Below are 21,849 nucleotides of genomic sequence, written 5' to 3'. Positions count from 1 at the left end.
CAAAGATAATACTCTTTGGTCATTTGATTATGCAACAGAAATTGTCAATATTTCAAATTGACACGACAACACGGCAAGAAGGACAACAGTCTTTGGTGGAAGCACAATGTCCAAAAAAGTGCAATGATATATGGCATAAATTACTTGCGAAATCTGTAAATATCAAACGAGTCTTTATTACCCATTTAAACAACGCGTTGTTTAAGGTAGTTTGTATATAACTATAAATATTGTTGTATTTCTTAACTACGAATGAACTATATACTTCTCTGTAGGTTTTACTTCAATGTTCATGAATACTGACAAGCATCAAGTACACTTGTACACTTGTAAATGTGGAAGAATTTTAGGTCTTTCTTGCAGATACGTTAACGCCATATACTTTCGTTGACATGGCTATCGTCAGTCTACGTTTTGTATGGACAGAACTGTTTTGCCTACAGGGTCGTATGTCTGACAATAAATCTGATCATTCATTTGGTGCTCCTAAGTAGATATTCCCACTTACAACGTTCACAGTAAATATCAGCAGACAGCTGACCATAAGACTGGTAATTATATAAAAGGTCTCCTTTTTAACGTGTCCTCGTGTCAAAGCCACCACGGCACATATCCTTCGGATCTCCTGTTCCTCAGCGCAATAATTCTGAATTAATTACCTGAATTACTCCATTGAAAGCCGGGTCCGTTTTATATCAGGAACCGAATAAATTATCCGATTTCAATATTCCTATTACTGATATTTCATACGTATCTGACTTTAATTACGTACGTTTGTATCGGCAAATATACCCGCGACATCAAAATTAAAAATTAAATCTGAAAAAAAAATAATCGTTCGTCGTAAAGAAATCATATTTTCGATGCAATCACTAGTCTTACTGAAATGGCACTATTACGTTTATTTAAACGTGTCATGTCATGAAAATAGCAAACTAAAATACATGATTTATAAGCATTCATGAGTGCTAATTTCAAGTGTTATGGTTCATTAATTTTTTCACAAACCCGCAAAAAGCCGGTGTGAGATCGTGCTACTCATACGAAAAACAAACATGGCGCTTCTTTCAACTCCTACATAAACTATAGCTATTTTTGTCAGAAGAAAGTTTACAGAAATCTTCTGTGCAAGACCTGTGTTTCATTTATCATTTTCCGTTTAACCAGACGAAAATTAAGATCGTGAAATCTAACATGTTTTCTAGTAGGTGCAAAGGTCACCGGATGTGATGTCACAGACAGGGATTGCCTGATGAAATTCATTCATTATTGAATATTAACAGAAACGTTGGAGATATTCCGATTCACACAGTCGATGACAGTTGTTTTCTAAGCGGTCATTATTTTTTATGAAGTCCATATACGTTCGTTTCTGCGAAAAAAAAGATTTCATTCATGACATCTTCAATCATCAAAATTGTAGTTCTTGTGATGATATACACAGAAGAAAATAATGTTATTGTTATGACACACTGACAATTCATAAATCCCCCCGTGTCAGAACCTTCTTTGAAAAAAATCAACCGCGAAAATCATCGACTTCGGATTTGCTAAACTAAAGATCAACACATCGACGGCTAACTTGAAAAATACTACAACACAAGCAACAAATGACAACTGCTATTGAACACAACTAACAGTAAACAATTGAAGATGGCTGAAAGGTAATTCTGGTGTATAGTATGGATCTTACGGGAATTTGAATCAATTTAAAAAATGTATGAACGGTCGTTTTCTAACTCGTTAATATTTTACCCCACGAGTGCTATGCCGTGTACGTGCTTCCGGTTTCATCAAGGCTGGGTAAAATTACAAATATTCTATATTTTTTCATGATCTGCATTATATAGGCATTGGGTCGTTTGCGTTCAGTGTACATGAGTTCGGATTCTGCGTTATGAACGCGTATTTTTCAAACATCCTTGTCAGTTAGTTCGGCCACGCCCTTCCGGGTCACCTACGGCAACATTGTGAGTGTTCGATGGTTTATCAAACAAAATCAAAATAAACTCGGTAAATATGGTAATTTCTGTGCAGAGACAATAGCATTTACCTATTCACACCATGTAATAAATTCCAGATAAAATTGTTCAACTTGGATATAACAAAAGGATGGCACATTTTCTTCGACATCACTGCATGCGGAGTTGTTTGTTTACCGCCGTTGCCATGATCGTTCCTGTTCGTCCAATCGATGATGTAACGTTGAGATTGATTTTGTTCATAATTATTTAAGCCGAAAGTTACCAATTGTTAGAAAATGGGAAACTTATGAGCTTTATCTTCGTTAAAGAACAAAAACATTGATTAAACTACCAAAAATATTTCATTATGAAGAAAATATTAGACTGGGTACCACTCGACGTGGTGTGCTTGAAGTCAACAATGGCCGTTATTTTCGACTGCGTGCCGAGAAATTTGGCGATCACATTTTTAATTCGCAGGCATTTCGTTTTAAGTTACATAAACTTAGTGAAGATTATATATTTATAAACCTTAGAATTAGTACATTCCATACATAATTCATATGACACGTAAATCCGACTGGTTGAATAATTATTGCAAGTTTTATGTCATTATCCTGCACTCCTGTTGAATAGGTTCGACGGTAGCATTGAGAGAATTAAGGACCTGTCGGAGGAAATAACACAAAGCCTGGTGAATGAGTGTGCATTATGTTACGGTGAATAAATGGCCGTGACAAAAGGTATAAGCGATCCCCCTTTGAACCAGCAAAATATAACACAGACAAGTATAAAATATTCAATAATATATTGGGCCAACAATTAGCAAGTTACAATGAATCATGATACATATTTCTAGTACAATGCAATTGAGTCACAAGTCAAAGGGTCACAAATATCAAATATCAACTCACCAGAATCTTGGCATTTTACAGTGAGATCAGATATCAGTCAGTCACGGGGTGTCAATCTCCGAGGTCAGATGATTCAGATGATGTTGACAAACAGTCGATGATGGAAAGAGGCACAGCACTCCATTAATTCCGAGTGTACGTCGATGTGTGTCCCTCGCCTCAACAACCAGCTTCAGTATATACATTCCCAAAAATGAAACGCATAGGCGATTTTCATTTTTCAGAATCTGTTAATTTACTATTGTGTTCAAACAATTCTCAAAATATTTAAATATCGATAACATACTTTTACACAATTGCACACGATTTAAAAACACGATTTTACTTGAAATTTCTTCCTAGGAAGGCATCGCTAAAACGCAACAGAAATCGCCTTCCAGTTGAAATTGTGCAGCAAAGAGCATTCACTCTCTGGCAATAAAAATGCAAATTACTTTCAGAAATTAGAATTCAATACTTTGGTCTAACCCTGAATGTACATGTTAATCAGTCTCATGTATCTAATTTATACACGTCTTGACTCTGCGACGGAAGATCGCCGTTGAAAGAATGCATGCAGGAGATTACCTATCTTCTGTTACCAGGCGTCTGAATGTTAGTCTGAGCAAGATGCCATGATTTGCAGCTCGTTGCACTTCAGCGGATATCCGGGGACACTGTAGGGAACAGGTTGAAAGAGATTGGTCTGAGAGCTACTTGACGTCAGGGTTGTGCTACGTCGTCACCATCGCCCTCAGTGTCTCCGTTATCTGAAACTATCCACTTGCTCGTACACACAGTATACTTCTTCTAAACTGCTGTATTTATTTTTTCCTTTGAATAGTATAGTGACACATGGTCAGTATACACATTGTTAGAACGTGTGCCAGTTACCGTTTTGAGGTTATAAAGGTGCATTTTTAAAGGAGGTACAACGTGGTAACGCGCGAGCTTGGCTCTGGCCCTCACATGTTACAAGCTGTCGCCGCTCACGCGGAAACTAGACCGGAAGCGAGACGTTGGACCATCGCTTAGAGCATTTTAACAAATCTCCTATTGTCTTCAAAGTCAGTTCTCAACGGAATATAAACGATTGCTTACCTTGTTTACCACAGATTACCTCAAAGTGTCTGTCCCAAGTTGCACATTTATAAATGGAGAGAAAAATTACCCAAAATCTTGTGTAAAATCAAAACAACACCGGAGAATATTCAGACTCGATTATTTGCCAAAGTAGGTTCCACTGGATGTAACGGGCGACAGACATGACGTCCTGAAGGACCATTTGTCCTAACCAATGAATGAGCAGCCAGGGATGCAGTGCAGTGGGAACAGTTTCAGAGATTCTCCATGACACCGTTCCAGAAGAGGGTGTTTTGAAGTCAGTAATAATCTGTCTCCTGGTGGATACCATGATCTTCTTAAGTGGGAGTATTTGCTTTGAAAAAGTTAATGGCTGCTGAGACTTATTGTGAGAAAGGTCGCCCTGTGGCCAACTTCCCTTTTATCTCAGTTTGTGTTTAGTGATGAGTAACGATGCAAGTATATGGCGCGTTACATAGCACAGTAAGATGTGAAATTATGACAGGCTTCCAGGTTCTTCAGGTTCCTGGCATTCTACAGATTGAGGAATTTGGCTCAAAATATTGACCAAACATATTGTTTGTTTTTTTTAAATGGAACGGTTCGAATATATGATTCATATACAATCCAAGTTGTCTTAGGCACAAAAAAAACTGCTAGAAAGTGAACCACAAGCGTTTTCTTAATTTGTAAAGGCTATTATCAGCGTAAGCTGTAAAAAGGGTTGATTCAAGTAGGTGTCACTGTAGTTCCTTATACTGTTAGATGTACCATGCAACTATTTCAGAAGTATCGACCATTTCCCTGTTAATACCGGCTGTGTGTCAGTTGGAAATTGTTCGTTTATAAAAGTGTTAATTGGGATGTACAAAATGTCGCATGCAATCAGAAACTGACATTTCCCTTAACTTTTGCTGACATTTTGCTCAAGCTAAATCAATTATTCCTTTCAGATCTCTGTCAATTGAGGTACCAGAACGTTCTGTTCGCATATATGGACACTGGTTAAGGCTTTTGCAGCCGTTTTGCTCCGTTCATTTGCAACGATGGATTGATCTATCAGTTAGTCCATGAACTAATCATACTTGCACATCAATAACAAGAGGACTATTTGGAACGGATATGTACATACTAGCTGTGATTTAAACAATAGGAATACAGAATGAGATGGGTTTTCTTTGATATACACAACCTAATCAGGTCTCGTTTATCTATGTTTGACTACTTACGCCTGTGCGTGACACAATATCTAAACTGTGATAGTTAAACTTGCTGTATGCATAAGAGGTCAGTCCTAAGTGATCATGATATGACAGCTAAGCAAGAAGCAGAAATCGGAGTGTTTATTTCTATGTCTGATTTGTCATAATTATTATAATATGATTGCCACCGGTCAAAAAAAGGAACAACAAGAAGGATCATACAATACTTTGGACTAACCCTGAATGTACATATTATTCAGTCTCATGTATCTAATTTATACAAAAATGGCTAATGGACATATAACTTCATTCGATTGCTAACTGGAAGCTCTGCTTCAGGCATACTCCATGTATATTAGACTTTATGTTGGAATAAATAAAACAGACATTTATTAATTTATGTAATTGAAGGTAAAAAACTGATACTGATTTGTAACAGAGCCAACAGATGTATTTCAGTCAAACTGTTCTGCTGTACACGAAATAGGCAACGCAGTTGTGGACACAAAGATTTCATTGCGAAACTTTTCTACTAAATTTAAGTGCACGTAGTGACCTTTCTGTACAAATGTAACACTAAGAATTGCGTCCTCTACACTTTCATAGTTGCAGTCTTCACGAGACAATAAGGACTGTAGTTAATGGCCAAACTTGTCGTAAGATGAGACATCGCGTGCCAGAAGGTTAGTTTTGTTTGATGGATCAAGGGCGCCTCTTACTCGCGAGGAAACAGTAGAGTGATAGGTGTTGAGATGGCAAGAAGCATAACATGGTGGCAAATGGGGTTCTAGCAAATCCAATTGTGCTTAGTGAACAGAACAACGGTGTCTTGCAAAGATATGTGGTTTTCCTCGGTTTCCTTCTGAGATTTAGCGCTGCAAAACCTAACTACATTCAGTAATATGTTTTCCATACACATGCAAATAAAAACATCATCACAGTATATCCATTCCTTATAGTGATATGATTTGCAAGTGTTAGATGTTTGACACAACTCTCAAAACTATTCCACCTTGATGACTGCGCTCTCTGTAATAACATCTGAACAAGACAATCCCTATATACGCATCAATCCACGGCTCTGCGATACGATGACAAACAATCAACCGTGTCACCTAAGAGTCAGGTCACCTTCTAAATATATTCCCCACAGGGCTGTATACGTATAATCCTCAGACTATACTTGCAATGTAGATATATATGGATGCATGGGTCTTTTGGGATTACCAACGCTTTTAAAGTATGTGAACCCACGGTCACAGTAGTCTAGAACAACCGCTTGACCTCGGATATATTTGGTTATGGATCGTTACCCCAGGGCCTTTATCATTCCTGACTACATACACCTGCAATCTTTACAAGACCAGCGACTGGGAACCCGTGAAGACTCGGATTAGAACAAGTGCTCAAATATCAATGCATGAGCCGGCAAACGGAATAGACTGGTCAGACTCGCTGACATGGGTCGCCAACTGCACAGATCGATATTCCAACTTTTGATCACAGGATTGTCTGGTCCATATTCGATTTTTTGCACACCGCCGTCACATCCTGGAATATTCTTAAAAATAAGATTTCATAACTATTCCGTTTAACTTGGGCTTTATCTGTTTTTGACATGATGCTTTTAACTCACTCATCCTTCCAAACGTTCAGTTTTAAAATTTCTTGCTGCTGCTGTACTCTCGCATGATATTGTTGAAGTGAATTAATCCTTTGTTAAACAAATAAGTTTTTATTTGCAATATGAAAATGAAGGCGAATACTGACCAACACGTTCCAGCGAACCTTTGTCATCAAGTCGACTTAAACTGATCTAAAACCATTTTATCTTTCCGAATGACTTTTAGAAAGGTTTAGATGCCAATGCGATTGAATCAGTTGTCAAACGAATGAATAGACAGTGTCCACTGGCAGTAGAAAATGCAGTAATAATATTGATGTGTCTGGTCTGGGACGTGCATTAGATACCACAGAACATAAAACCCGAACTTTATGAACGAATGGTTGCACAACAGCACGTATATGAATCTGAACATGGGCATTCTTTCCAAATACGAGACGTCCCCAGGTTTAGGAGGACATTAAGACCATATGTTGCCTTACTATTCCGCCTTACGGTGATGAAACTTCACATTTTGTATGTGCAGAGAAGTGCAATAGTATTCATAAAATCGACCATGCTCATGAGATCATTTGTTCATGGAGTAGACATAATTCTCTGATTGGTGTTATCAATTGTAAACCAACATTCGAAAATCAAAAATGTATAAAGGAACTCCAGATGTACCTCCAGGGCGTTCAAAATTAATAGAAGTGATCTGCAACTGATCTGCAACTGATCTGAACCTGTAATAAACAATTACAATTCGGTAGCACAGACCACATGGCCAAGAGAACAAGTATAGCGTACAAAACATCACCTGCACTGTGCGTGTGCACAAAGGCAGGTGAGGGCATTTTTATGATTTCTTAGTACAATAGTCATAATACGTTCAAAGGACAGATATATTTCCGACATGTACAAAGTTAAAATAAAGTAGTGTTTCTAATACACAAATGATCTAAAATGACAGATGGTGAGATGTAATTGATAATATTTCGACTGACCCTGGTCATAAACATATGAAAGGCTAAGTCAGTTGTTCACTACAAAAGAAACACTAATACAAGTCCAAATAGAGATTAATATGAACAATAATTAAATATACAGTCATGCAAATCGATTAAATGTAGATAGTCCTTCATACACATATTGTCCAGAAACCCAGCTGTGTCAGTTGTTCTGACATACGTTCACAGGACTGGGTAGCCAAAATGTGTAATTGTTTTAACAATGTTTACCCACCCCCCACCACCCCTTAGGATATTTTTCATAAACGTTTTCGAACAACACTTGGTGAAATCGAAGTTCAACACTGATTTCATGACCAATGGTTTGAAATGACACTGTAGCCATCAAATTGAGATCATGTTCAATTTGGAAAGATGTCAACGGGCACACTTCATCTAAACTGTTCAAGACCTTGCCTCAAGTGGGGCGGGTTTTTTTAGCTTGGTGGTAACATGCTTTGACGTAGAAATGAATGTTCATACTTAACAGGATTAAAGTAGTGACTTAAGGTGGTCTTCCACAGGTATCGAGATTTGCGTTGTGGCACTTCATGGTTTTTATACAACATCAAACTGGTTGCACTCAGACGGGTTTGCACCTTAAATGAAAACAAGAAGTCAGGGATGTTCGTTGTACAACAACAGCAGTAGACTGTAAAGGAGACTCGGGCTGACATGCCCTCTTACCTTCGAAGTGGTTCTTTGGTCTAAGAGTCAGTGAGTGAGTTAATATTTAACGTCACATCGGCAATATTGCAGCCATATCGTGACGAGAACGATTAAATATAAAAATACAAATAAATTAATAGCACATACATTGTAAAAACCTATCAACGAAGGACAGTAAAACTAACTAGAATATCACAGAGTAAAGTGTAAAACTAGTGATTAGACCTAAAACAATGTATCTATAGACGACATTACAATATAAAAATGAACTATAGGTTGCCACCAACTGAAGGTGGATCCCCATACTAAGTACCATGGGGACTTACAGTACATTTGCTTCCTGCATGGACCCTAGTTGGATTTGCACCATCCCTTCAGTTGTTAGCAATTTAGACAAATCTAGCCACACAGTAAACGAACATTTATTCTACGATTAAAAACCTTGAAAACTTAAATTTACATCAAATATTTTGGGGCTTAAGTACCCTCTCAGGAGGACAATTATTTTACAGTACTTCAACCCCCTTTGAGGGTACAGCCACTAACGATTTGAGTTACTGATTTAATCTTCCAATCATAAAATATTTATCTATTTACAATTCATGCAACAAATCTGATTCCTTTAAGAATGCAATAATTAAACGAGGACTAACATTGGTAAAAAGATCCTTCATAGTTCGTGAATGAAAATACTTATCCCTTGTGATGGAATACTCAACACAGTCAAACAGGATATGCTTGACCGGGATTCTTTCATCATAAGGGATTGCAGAACGGAGGATCCTCGCCTTTCAAAAGGTATTCATGAGTATATCACGTATGGCCAATACGGCATCGCCGCAAAATGACCTCTTCAAATCTAGACTGACAACCTGGTATACCCAATATAAGGTTTTAGGGCATGTAATTTATTTACACCCACTTGGGTGTCCCACTTCTTTTGCATCAGATCACGGACATACGATCTAATTGTAGCTTTATAATCAGAGTATGGAATAAGAAGTGGTGTCACAGATTTGTTGAGTGCTGCCTTGGCAGCAAGATCAGCCATTGTGTTACCAGAAATCCCTACGTGGCTTGGCATCCAACAAAAGACAATGTCGTATTGGCCAATAGCAAGATCATTATACAATTCCATAATTTCTATAAAAAGTGGATGTGTACATGATAGATTTTAATTGCCTGGAGGCAAGAAAGAGAGTCTGTATAGATTATATACTGTTTATATCTAGGATGTCTTTCAATATATTTAACAGTCGTTAATAGAGCGTTTGCTTCCGCTGTAAAAATAAATCTGTTATCCAGTAATCTGAAAGATGTTGCTCTGGATCAAACGACAGTGGCACAAGCAAACTGCGCCACCATCCTTGGACCCATCTATAAATAAAGATTTACTACTATAGTTACTTTTTAATTGATTATATTCTTGTTTATATTGTAATTCATTTATTTCCGATTTCAGTGCTAGGTCAGCTTCGGGCCTAACTAACTGCCAAGGAGGAGAGGAAAGAAGACGGGTAGGCGACATATTGGCTAGTTCAATGCCACCAGCAGAAAGAAATGGTTGCATTCTTAGTCCCAGAGGCGGAACAAGAGAAGACTTTTTATTGTATAGATCCTTATTAAGAGGATTAAAGACAGAGTTAAATGCTGAATTGGCATCATTAGAATATAGTTCTGTTATATACTGTAAGGAGAGTTTTATACGTCGTTAAGAGGTGGCTCATCGGCCCCGACGTAAAGACTGTCAATAGGAGAAGTTCTCAATGATCCAAGACAAAATCTTAGACCTTGATGGTGGATAGAATCAAGTATTTTGAGGTTGCTTTTACAGGTCCCACCATAAACAACAACTTTTAACAGATCAAGTGCCTTCGGGCATTTAGTTTTAAGGGACTTAATGTGGGGCAGAAACGTTAGATGTGAGTCGAAAATAAGACCCAAGAACTTGGCCTCCTGAACTACTTTAATGGGGTTGTCAATTAAAAATAATTCTAGATCTTTATGCGGTTTATACTTTATACAGAAATGCAAACAATTTGTTTTTGTTATAGAAAATTTAAACCCGTTTTCAAGTGACCATTTTTCAATTTTATTGAAACAAATTTGTAATTGCCTCTCTATTGTATGCATATTTCTACCTCTACAAGAAACATTAAAATCATCCACAAATAGTGATCCATGTATTGAATCACTTAAAACCTTAGAAATACTACTTATTTTAATACTAAATAAAGTCACAGACAAAATACTGCCTTGTGGAACACCCTGATCTTGATGAAAGTAGTCTGAGAGGGTTGATCCCACACGTAGTTGAAACTGTCAGTTGTCTGTCTGTCAGTTTAAAAAATCAGATACAAATTGAGGCAAGCGACCTCTCAACCCAAAAGAATGTAAATCGTTTAAAATATCATGCTTCCAAGTAGTATCATATGCTTTGTCAAGATAAAAAAAATATTGATCCTGCATGTTGTTTTTTAATGAAAGAATTTTTAACAAATGATTCCAAACGAACCAAGTGGTCAGTTGTGCTTCGGCTTTTACGGAAACCACATTGTACATCAGTGATCAGATTGTTGTTTTCCAAAAACCAAACTAGGCGATTATTTACCATTCGCTCCATGGTTTTGCAAACGCAGCTAGTTAAGGAAATTGGTCGATGATTTGATGGGTCTGTGTGATCCCTGCCAGGCTTTGGAGTAGGAGCAACTATGGCTTTTCGCCATGAAGGGGAAAATGTTGCGTTATCCAAATATGGTCCAAAATGCCAAGTAACGTTTCGAGACACGATTCAGACAAGTGTTTTAAGAGTTGGTAATGGATATCATCAGGTCCTATTGCAGTATCGTGAGCCTGTAACAGCGCAGCATGAAGTTCATGTAATGAAAATACCTCATTATAATCTTCACCATTATCAGATTTAATATTCCCTGTTTTCATTTCTTTGTGTGTTTGATAAGTCTGCAATTTAGGATGATAATTTGAGGAGGACGATTGTTTAACCAAAGTTTCACCCAACTTGTTTGCAATATCAGATTTTTCAGTGAGTATGTTATTATCATTTTTGAGGTACTGAATACTACGGGATTGGGAACCCTTGCCTTTAAGTTTTTTGATCATATTCCAAACCCTTGACATAGGAGTACGGGCATTTATTTTGGAAACGTAGTTTTTCCATGTATGGCGTTTAATGTGTATGAACGTTCGCCGAGCTTTAGCGTAACTGATTTTCACATTATTTAAGTTATGTACAGTGGGATGAAGGCGAAAATATTTCTCTGCTTTCTTCTCCTTTTTCATAGCAGTGTTTGCATTCATCATTAAATCATGGTTTACGGATGGGCGGGTTTACAGAGGACTTAGGAATAGTTTCCTCAGCTATATGTTTTAGTTTGTCCGAGAACATATTAATTGGATCAGGTACATCCATGAAAAGGTCTGATTTAAGTTCTTCAAGGCAGGTGACCTGAAATAAGGGCCAATTGCCCTTTGAAAAATTCCATTTTGTTACAGGCAGATCATCGGAAAGGTTAATTGCTGTAAGTACTGTTGGAAAATGGTCATTACCACAAAGATCATTATGGACTGACCATTCAAATTCATTATAAACGTTTGAATCAGTGAGTGACGGGTCTAAGGACTTCCACATAATGGGTTATGTCCACTGAGATCACCCATTATGATACAGGGTTTTGGTAATTGGTCAAATAAATCTTGAAGATCAGTCTGGTGAAGAATGGAATAAGGAGATATATACAAGTATTTAAAGTTTCGCCATTTTTCTTAAACATGAATATTTTAACACGTGTAACTCTTCGATTTTGTAGTTCAGTAACGATTTCCTTTTCACTCATGTGGGCAAGCCAGCGATCTCTGTCTCTCAAAATGCCTTTGCTACTGTTTAGAGACCTGTGCGGAGAAACTGAAACTTCAGTATTTGCAAGCTGTTTTGTGGCTATGAAGGTAGCAGATTGTTCTGCCGTTTTAACTCCATGAGGAGAAACCCTGATCTAATTTTTCTAACAGCTTGGACATCACCAACAAGTACATAAATTGCTTTTGATGTCGCAAATGGATTTAGTTTTAGTGGTTCACCGTCCGTAGAAAATACAAACAAGAATCTACTCCATGTATCTGGATATCTGTTTGTGGTACTGTCCTCATCAGAGGACAAACACTAATCTAGTGCTCGTTTATGTTTTGGGGGTTAAGCCATGGTTAATAATAGAAAGTTCACATCCCAGCTCCCCACCCTGCACCGAGTATCACATGGACAATGCTGTACACCAGTGGGTCTCCGACTGGCAGCACCAAGGATACTGAAATGGTATACTCCAGCAGAAGATTAATAGAAAATTAATCAATCCACCAGACTGGCCCATGCGCCACCGCCTTCTGTGCATAAGACTCTAGACAAAAGTTCATAACATCAGTTTTTTTCAAATCTCAAGGTGTTATGTGAGTGAAAAGCCAAGACCAAAATTGAATCAATACAAAGTCACATTTGTGCAATTACATGAATATTGTACAGGGTTTGGCATCACCAGGCGATTGGTCGAACCGGGCCCATTCGATCACCCGTCTAGGCGAAGTCAGGGCCAAAGTGGTGTGTTGAGCAACAGGAACACATCTGCAGGCCCCTATTGCCCTCAACCACCAGGATCCCTTCCTCCGCCGACAAAGGGCAGCAACCAACGGCAAACGGGTTGGTGGACCAAATACACCACAAAATGGGTCCATAACGGGGGTGAACGGCTCTCAGCGTTAACCAACACCTAGCACGAGGAGGTGGCCTCTGTGCTCTAAGACCATCAACGGGCTATAGACACTCAAACAAGACAGATACATTTCACTATATGAGACTAGGTTTTGGCTGAAAAACCTGTTTTCAAGACGTCTCTGCATACGAACATAATGGTTTGGAAGGGTTGTTTTTTCCGGACACACAGGACAAATGATAGAGTGAACGTTTGTGGGATTTTTCATAAATGTTGGATAACATCACTGTAATAATATCGACATCTATTCAAATAATTAAGAATGGGGGGGGGGAGCGGAAACTTGCCACCTATAACCTGAAACAAAACACCTCAGTTCACGGAAGCCTCATCAATCAAAAAGAGGCAAATTATCCTTCAAAATCAGAGATTGATGAGCTTCAGTATCCTCCAAGATAACAACAGGTTAACAAACTTATCTCCCATATGTAACACAGAACCCTATGAAACAAAGGGCAAAAACCCCTTCTTAAGTACTACTACAGAATGTGGGGACTTACTCTCACAAAGAAAACTCTCCTCAGAACCACCTGGTAAGAAAGGCTAAGATGCGATAGACACTAAAGCATTGGGGGAAACTGCAGCTTGATTTTTTAAACTTGAGTTTGCAACATGCAGAAATCAAATGGCCTGGCTTCTTACAATATACACAAACATGATGACAACAATTGGTAGTCTTAGGCCTAGACTGAAACCTATATGACTGACTGCTTGTCACAAGAACTTGAACCACTGTAACCTGTATGTCCAGGCTATGTTTTGGCTAAAAAGCTTTTGTATTACCCGGTGATTTAAAAGAGCTATTGCGAGTCAAACATGATCGTCTGCCAACATCGCCAAGTCATCAACCTTATGTTCATCCAAATAAGTCTTACGAGTAGATCAGAATGAACACTCTGCTTGAAATCTTCCATGAAAACTAGCTGTCTTAAACCATCATAATCTGTGGCTTCCTTGTCTCATTGTCCCTTTTATGAGCATTTCTGAACTTCTGGTTATAAACCTCAGGCACTAGCCCATAGGCTTTTAAAGGCGTACTTTTGACAAGGCTGAATGAGCATCCTGAGCTTTGCCCTTCAAAACAGTTTGCAGTAGCATAGTCTATCACCTCCTAGGAAACCGGAGGTTTTCAGGAACTTGTTCAAGATGCAGAAAATACTTCTTTCTCATCAAAAGGAGGTACCAGTCTAGCCTACCAATGCCAAAAGACGAAGCATCTGCGGATGGAGAAGGGTTTTCAAGCTCAATTTCTGTGTCAATTTTCCAATTTTCTTGCTTTTATTTTGTTTCTTTCTATTTCCAGTTCTGTCTCCAGTTGAAACTTTTCAATTTCCTTTCTTCTTTTTCTTTTCTACATTACATTTCTATTCATCAACATCAACATCAACATCATGAATCAAAACAGTTTTTAAAATGTAAAATTACATTACAGGTTTGGCCTTAAGTTTCAAATGTGAAGACGTTTGCAATAAGTACAGACTGTCTCATGGTCATTAGACTTAAGATACTTCCCAAGGTTACATACCATTTTGCTGGATTCACAATTAACTTGTTTCAGAAGTGCAAAAAATTGAAATACATTTCACAACAGGTCTCAAATTTCAAATGATTTGTATCCCAGACGAGCCCCCATTTTGTTATGGTTAATAAATTGCCATGACACATGGTATAAGAGATCCCTTTTTAACCAGCAAAATACAACACAGTCTAAAATATTCAATAATATAATAATGCATTCAACAATGCATCTGAGTCACGAGTCTAAGGTAATGGGTCACAAAATATAAAATATTAACTCACCAGAACCTTGTCATTTTACAGTGAGATATGATGTACTAAGTGAAGGTAGTTTCCACACTGAGCAGTCAGATATGGAGTGTCAATCTTGAATATAATCTTTTTGACAAACAGGTCTTGATAGGCAGAGGCACCCAACTCCAGTAATTCCGAGTGTGAGTCCGTGTTTGTCCCTCAGCACAACAACCAACGTTTATATGTACTGACACAGTGTTGGGAACATTCAAACACAGCATGGCTATTTCGCCATTGGCTTAGTATCTTTTCAAACAGGAAGTAAACAATAGATTGCCAAGGGCAGGTAACTGGACCGCTAACAAAAAAGCCTGCTGCTAAAGGTACTGTTGTCATTAATATATGTGATGTGAAAAGTGACCTACAATTCACACACAAAACATGACCCAATGATAACTATCACTTAATCGGTGATTAATCAAATTACAGAAAACACATTCTCGTAACATTGTATAGGAGTGTTCATTGGTAGCTCAACAATAAAAAGTTAATATATCCATGGTTAGCATAGAATCGGGTTGACGTGAAAATGACTGATAGAATAATGAAAGAATGAGTTAATATTTAACGTCACATCGACAGTATTGCAGCCATATCGTGACGAGAACAATCTTGAAAAAAAAAGGAATTGTATATGGTAAAAAACCTGTCGACGAAGGAATATCACAATAAGAAATAAAACTAGCGTGAAAAGTTAAAACTAATATCACTATTCAGACAAAACGATAAAAACAGGCTATAGATCGCCAACAACTGAAGGTAGATCACCATACTAGAGGCCATGGGGACTTAGAGCACTTCTGCTACCTGTATGGTCCCTAGCTGGATTTACACCATCCTCTCAGCTGCTGGTGATTGTATGCAAGATTAGAAACAAATTAAAATGACAGAAATACTACTGCTACAAAAAATGGAGGATTAAATTTAACTTTAAATGTTTTGGGACTTACGTACACTTTCAGGAGGACAATAATTTTACGGTACTTCAACCCCCCTAACAGTCACTAACAATATCAGTTTCTCATTCAACTTCTAATAATAAAATACTTATTTATTTACATGTCAGACAACAAATCTAATTCTTTTGAAAATTCAGTACGTTTCTAAAAAGGTCCTTAATGGTTCTTGATTTGAAATAATTGTCCCTTGTGATGGAATATTCAACACAGTCAAGCAAATGCAAGACATGCTTGACCGTGATTATTTCATCACAAGGGATGCAGAACGGAGAATCCTCGCCTTTCAAAAGATATTACCTGGTATGGCCAATACGACACCGTCGTATAATGACCTCTTCATATCTGGACCGACAACCCAAGTAGGTGTATCCGACATATGGTCCTACTGCATGTAATTTGTTAATACCTACCTGGGTGTCCCACTTCTTTTGCATCAGATCACGGATGTAAGATCTAATGGTAGCTAGTGTAGGGAATAAGAAGTGGTGTCACATATTTGTTGAGTGCTACTTTAGCAGCAAGGTGAGCCAAAGTGTTACCAGAGATACCAACATGGCTGGGTAACCAACAGAAGACGATGTCGTATTGGCCAGTAGCAAGATCATTATAAAGCTCAATAATTTCTACTAAAAGTGGATGTTTACACGATAAGTTTTCAATAGCCTGAAGGCAAGAAAGAGAGTCAGAAGAGATTATGTATTGTTTATTGTCTTTGAATATATTTAAGCGCTGTTAATATGGCGTTAGCTTCTGCAGTAAAAATAGAGCTGTTATCTGGTATTCTAGAAGATGTTGTTCTCGATCCAGTGACCGTGACACAAGATACTGCGCCACCGTCCTTGGAACCATCTGTAAATAAGGGTTTGTAATTGCTATATTTAGTTTTTAATTGATTATATTCTTGTCTACATTGTAATTTATTCGTTTCTATTTTTTTAAACGTGGTCAATGTTAGGTCAACCTGTGGCCTAACCAATTGCCAAGGAGGAGAGGAAAGAAGTCTGGAAGGAGTTATATTTTCCAGCTCAATGCTAGAAGGAGCACGAAATGGCTTAATTCTGAGCCGAAGAGACGGAACAAGAGAAGACTTTTTGTTATACAAATCCATAGAGAGGATTGGAGACACAATTATAGGCAGCATTAGACTCGTTAGAATATAACTTTGTAATACATTGTAAGGATTATTTTATACGTCGTTGGGTAAGAGATGGCTCATCTGCCTTAACATAGAGACTGTCAACAGGAGAAGTTCTAAAGGACCCTCGACAAAGTCTAAGGCCTTCGTGGTGGACACAATCTAGTAGTTTCAGGTTGCTTTTGCAGGCTCGACCTTACACGATGGAGCTATAATCAAGTTTGGAGCGGACCAGGGATCTGTATAGGTGAAGGAGGGTAGGTGGATCTCTTCCCCACTTTGAATTAGAAACAACTTTTAATAAATACAGCGCCTTGAGTCATTTCGTTTTTAGGGATTCGATATGGGGGAGAAAAATTAAATGAGAGTCGAAAATCAGACCCAAGAAATTGGCCTCTTTAACAACTTTGATGGGAGCGCCATTTAAAAACAATTCTAGGTCTTTATGCGGTTTGTATTTTCTACAAAAATGTATACAATTGGTTTTCGACTTAGAAAATTTAAAACCGTTTTCAAGACACCGTTTATTTATTTTCTTTAAGCACAATTGCAGTTGCCTTTCAATAGTATGCATATTTTTACCTCGACAAGAAATATTAAAATCATCCACAAAAAGTGATCCATCGATTGAATCATTTAAAACCTTGGACAAAAAAGCTGCCTTGTGGGAAACCCTGATCCTGATTATAATGATCGTATAGGGTTGAGTCCACTCGGACTAAAAATTGTCGGTCTTTTGAAAACTGTGATATAAAAAGAGGTAAACGACTCCTTAAACCGAAGTCATGTAAATCCTTCAAAATGTCATGCTTCCGGGTGCTATTGTAGGCTGTCTCGAGATCAAAGAAAGTCGATACTGCATGTTGTTTATTTACTAGAGCATTTTAACAAAGGATTCTAGGCGTACCAGATGATCAAAGGTACTACGATTTTTCCTGAAACCACACTAAATATTTGTGATAAGGTTATTGGTTTCAAGATACCAAATTAATTTATTATTCACCATACGTTTCATGGTTTTACACACACAGCTAGTGAGAGATACTGGTCTGTAATTGGACGGATCTGTATGATCCCGGCCAGGTTTTGGGATTGGGACTACAATGGCATTACGCCAGGAAGGTGGGAAATTCCCTGATGTCCATATTGATTCAAAAATATTCGGGCAAATGTTTCAGGAGCTGATAGTGGATAGTGGAGCTTGCTCAAGGGTGGTATGTAGCTCATGTATTGAATATAGTTCATTATAATCATCACCGTTGTCTGAGTTAAAATTGAATCTTTTCTTCTCCTGTTGTTTCTGAAACTTTTTAAACTCAAGAACATAATTGGATGAAGATGAATGCTTGGCGAGAGTTTCACCAAGTTTATTTGCTATGTCAGTTTTGTTAGTAAATAACTTATCACATCCCTTAGATGATGAACAGTAGATTTAGAATCTTTGCCCTTTATTCTTTGAATCATGTTCCACACCTTTGGCGTGCGTGAATATATTTTACCAGCGTAATTTCTCCACGACTGACGCTTATTTTGTTTGAAAGCCCTGTCTAGCTTTGGCATTTACAATTTTTACTTTATCTAGATTATGAACGGTGGAGTTTCCACGAAAATACTTTTCAGCTTTTCTTCTACACTTTCTGGTCTGTTTACATTCGTTTTTGAACCACGGTTTACGAATGTGAGGAACTGCAGAGGACTTAGGAACAGACTGGTCAGCAATTTCATTTAATCGAGCAGAAAACAACTGCATTGGGTCTGATATATTGAAAAAAAATTCCGGCATTCATTTTTCCATGCACAATGTTTCATACAAAGACCGATTTGCCGTATTAAAACTTCACCGTGATAAAGGTGGGTCATCGTCCGGTTTGATAGCTTTTAGGACAGTTGGGAAGTGGTCACCTCCGCAAAGGTCATTATGAACAGACCAGTCAAATTCGTTGTAGACATTCGAATCAGCGAAGGACAGATTAAGTGCAGAATAGGATTCTGTACCAGCATGTAAATAGGTGTTTGATTCGTCATTAAAAACACATAACCTATTTTCAGATATAAAATCCTCAATGACCTTGCCTTTATTGTTTGTAATTGTACTTCCCCATAGAAGGTTATACGCGTTCAAATCGTCCATGATAATACAGGGCTTTGATAAGTCATCACATAGATCATATGGAGGAGAAAATGAATGATAAGAACAATTCTGCCTTAAATCAAATGCATCGGTATGTTTGAGATACGTCTCTTGGAGACGCAGTGCTGACGGTTTAAAGTCTTGAACCAACAACTGTACTTCATTTAAGTTATTTGTAAGTCCTCTGCAATGCCATTGTAATAGATCAGGTGAATAACCGATGGTGGTTTAAATATCTAAGGAGCAGTAACAGGAGATACTGCTCTCCCTTTCTTTTTCGGTGAGTGACCACTTGCATGGCTAGTGTTCCCCCTAGGGTTCAGAAAGGGCAGGGTAAATTCATGGAAAAGGGCAGTTGGCCATCAGTCCTCACACGGGTGAGTACTTCAGTATCTATATCTTCAAGCAAACCATATTTATTGTGAAGTAGCACAGTGTCTTTTAGTGCCTTCGGCAAACTATCTGACTGACTCTACTTTTTCTTAATATCTACTTTCGTACACTTTGACCATTTGATTTGATGGGATTCTGTTTGTGTAGAAGATGTTGTTCCTCTTGGTTTTAATGATGGCTGTTTGGAATCTGGGGTTGCTTTTTGAATCAATACTGTTTCAGAAAGGTATGTTGGATGTTCCGATGTGACCCAAGTCTAATCAGTTTGAGAAGGAATAGACGTGGTCACATTTTTAGCTGCTGAAGGTAGACGTTCAGCATTTTCAGGTATAAGTAATCGGGCTTGTTGTCTGTCATTAGAGGAACTGATTCCTTTTTCATGTTTCAGTTTCTGCACACTGGCCTCATATTTTCACATGGGACAGTCTTTTGATGATGCCATGTGATCGCCCTTGCAATGTAAGCACTTAATGGTGTCAGTGCACATCTTCCCATCATGATCAGATTCTCCACGTCTGAAACAAGTCAATTTATTCTTACAAGACTTTTGCCCACGACCAAATTTCTGGCAATTGAAACAACGGGTAGGGCGTGGAATAAAAAGATCCACAGGCATAGAAAAACATCCAACCTTAATAGAACTCGGAGTATCGAAAGTCAAAAGGTACTAGTATGTATTTGACGGAAAACCACTGTCATCTTTACGATACGTAAACCACTTGATGACACTCAATGATACCTTGACTTCTAAGCTCTGATACGATTCCTTCAAGAGATTCATCAGCGAGGCTTCGGTCTCTTTCACGGATGAGACCCTTAGAGAAATTAAGGGTTTTATGTGCAGAACAGGTAATTGGAATGTCTGCTAATTTGGTTGAAGTCATAAGATTAATGGCCTGTGATTTCCTGGCACATTCAACCAAAAGACCAGAGTGTAATTTTGTAACGTCTTTCAAGACACCGGCTTTACCTTGTAGACCCTTTTCCAAGGAAATGGTGAATAGGAAGAAAGGGCACGCTCACCCTTTGCTTCCAGCATCTATAGCCTACTTTTACATTATGTATTGTCCAAATTGTGCTGTAGTGTTAACTTCATATGCTAGTTTTAGACTCGAATTGTGATACTCTAGTTATTTTATCGTACTTTGATGACGGGTTTTATAATATCTACATGTTCTGTATAATCATGTTTATTTCTCGTCACGATATGGCTGAAATATTGCCGATGTGACGTTAAATTATAACTCAGTCACTCACTCACTTTGCTTCCAGCACAAGAAAGCGTGGCCAAGTATCCCATTTGGAATACAATAATTTTGTAACGATTTCATCTTCATCCGAATAAAGTTCAGAATCAGATTCTGAAAGTTGACGTTTTGGGGTTTTTTGGGATTGTGTTTACCCATGATGAAATGTATAATGGTTCAGCAAACCTGTTCCCTGTCCACCATAGAACGCCAAAACGGGCGATGTCATACGTAAGCGAACTGACACCAAAGGGTTACAAGAATGGTATACTCCAGTTAATGCAGAGGAATAACCAGATTGGCCCATGAGCCACCGCCTTCGTGGCATAAGACTCTAGGCAGAGTTCATGTAAAGAAAATTCAAGTCAAATTATATGCTGTGAACCAAGGGCGCCTAGACCTAAACAATTCCAAATCAAATTTTGTGCATTACATAAAATCCATGCACAGGGCTTGGCATGACCAGCCCATTGGTTGAACCGGTCCATTCAAGTCAGGACTAAAGTGGTGTGTTGAGCAATAGGGACACTGGTCCTACTCCAATGCTCTCAACCACCAGGATCCCCTCCTCCACCGACACAGGGCCGCAACCCACGGCAAATGGGTTGGTGGACCAAATATGCCCCCGGATCCACACGGGGGTTTGGCGAGCACTTAGCGTTACCCAGCATCCACCACGATGAGGTGGCTCGCCACGGGTGCCAATAATGAAAGACCTAAGTGGCCTATTTGGAGCGGATGTGTACATACCAGCTTGGACTTAAACAATAGGAATACCGAAGGTAGTTGGCTTCCTTTGACGTACACACGCTGATCAGGTCTCGTTTATCCATCTTTGACTATTTACGGGGTTAGAGAGTAGACGTGAATTGAAGAATTGATGTGAAATAACACCACAAAGGGGCAGTTTTGACCAAAAATGATTTTGTGGTCTGGAAACTAAAGATTTGTATTATGTTACATATGGATT

Source organism: Haliotis asinina, chromosome 3 (genome assembly GCF_037392515.1).
Source record: "Haliotis asinina isolate JCU_RB_2024 chromosome 3, JCU_Hal_asi_v2, whole genome shotgun sequence".
NCBI lineage: Eukaryota > Metazoa > Mollusca > Gastropoda > Lepetellida > Haliotidae > Haliotis > Haliotis asinina.
Note: the sequence above shows the minus strand (reverse complement) of the source record.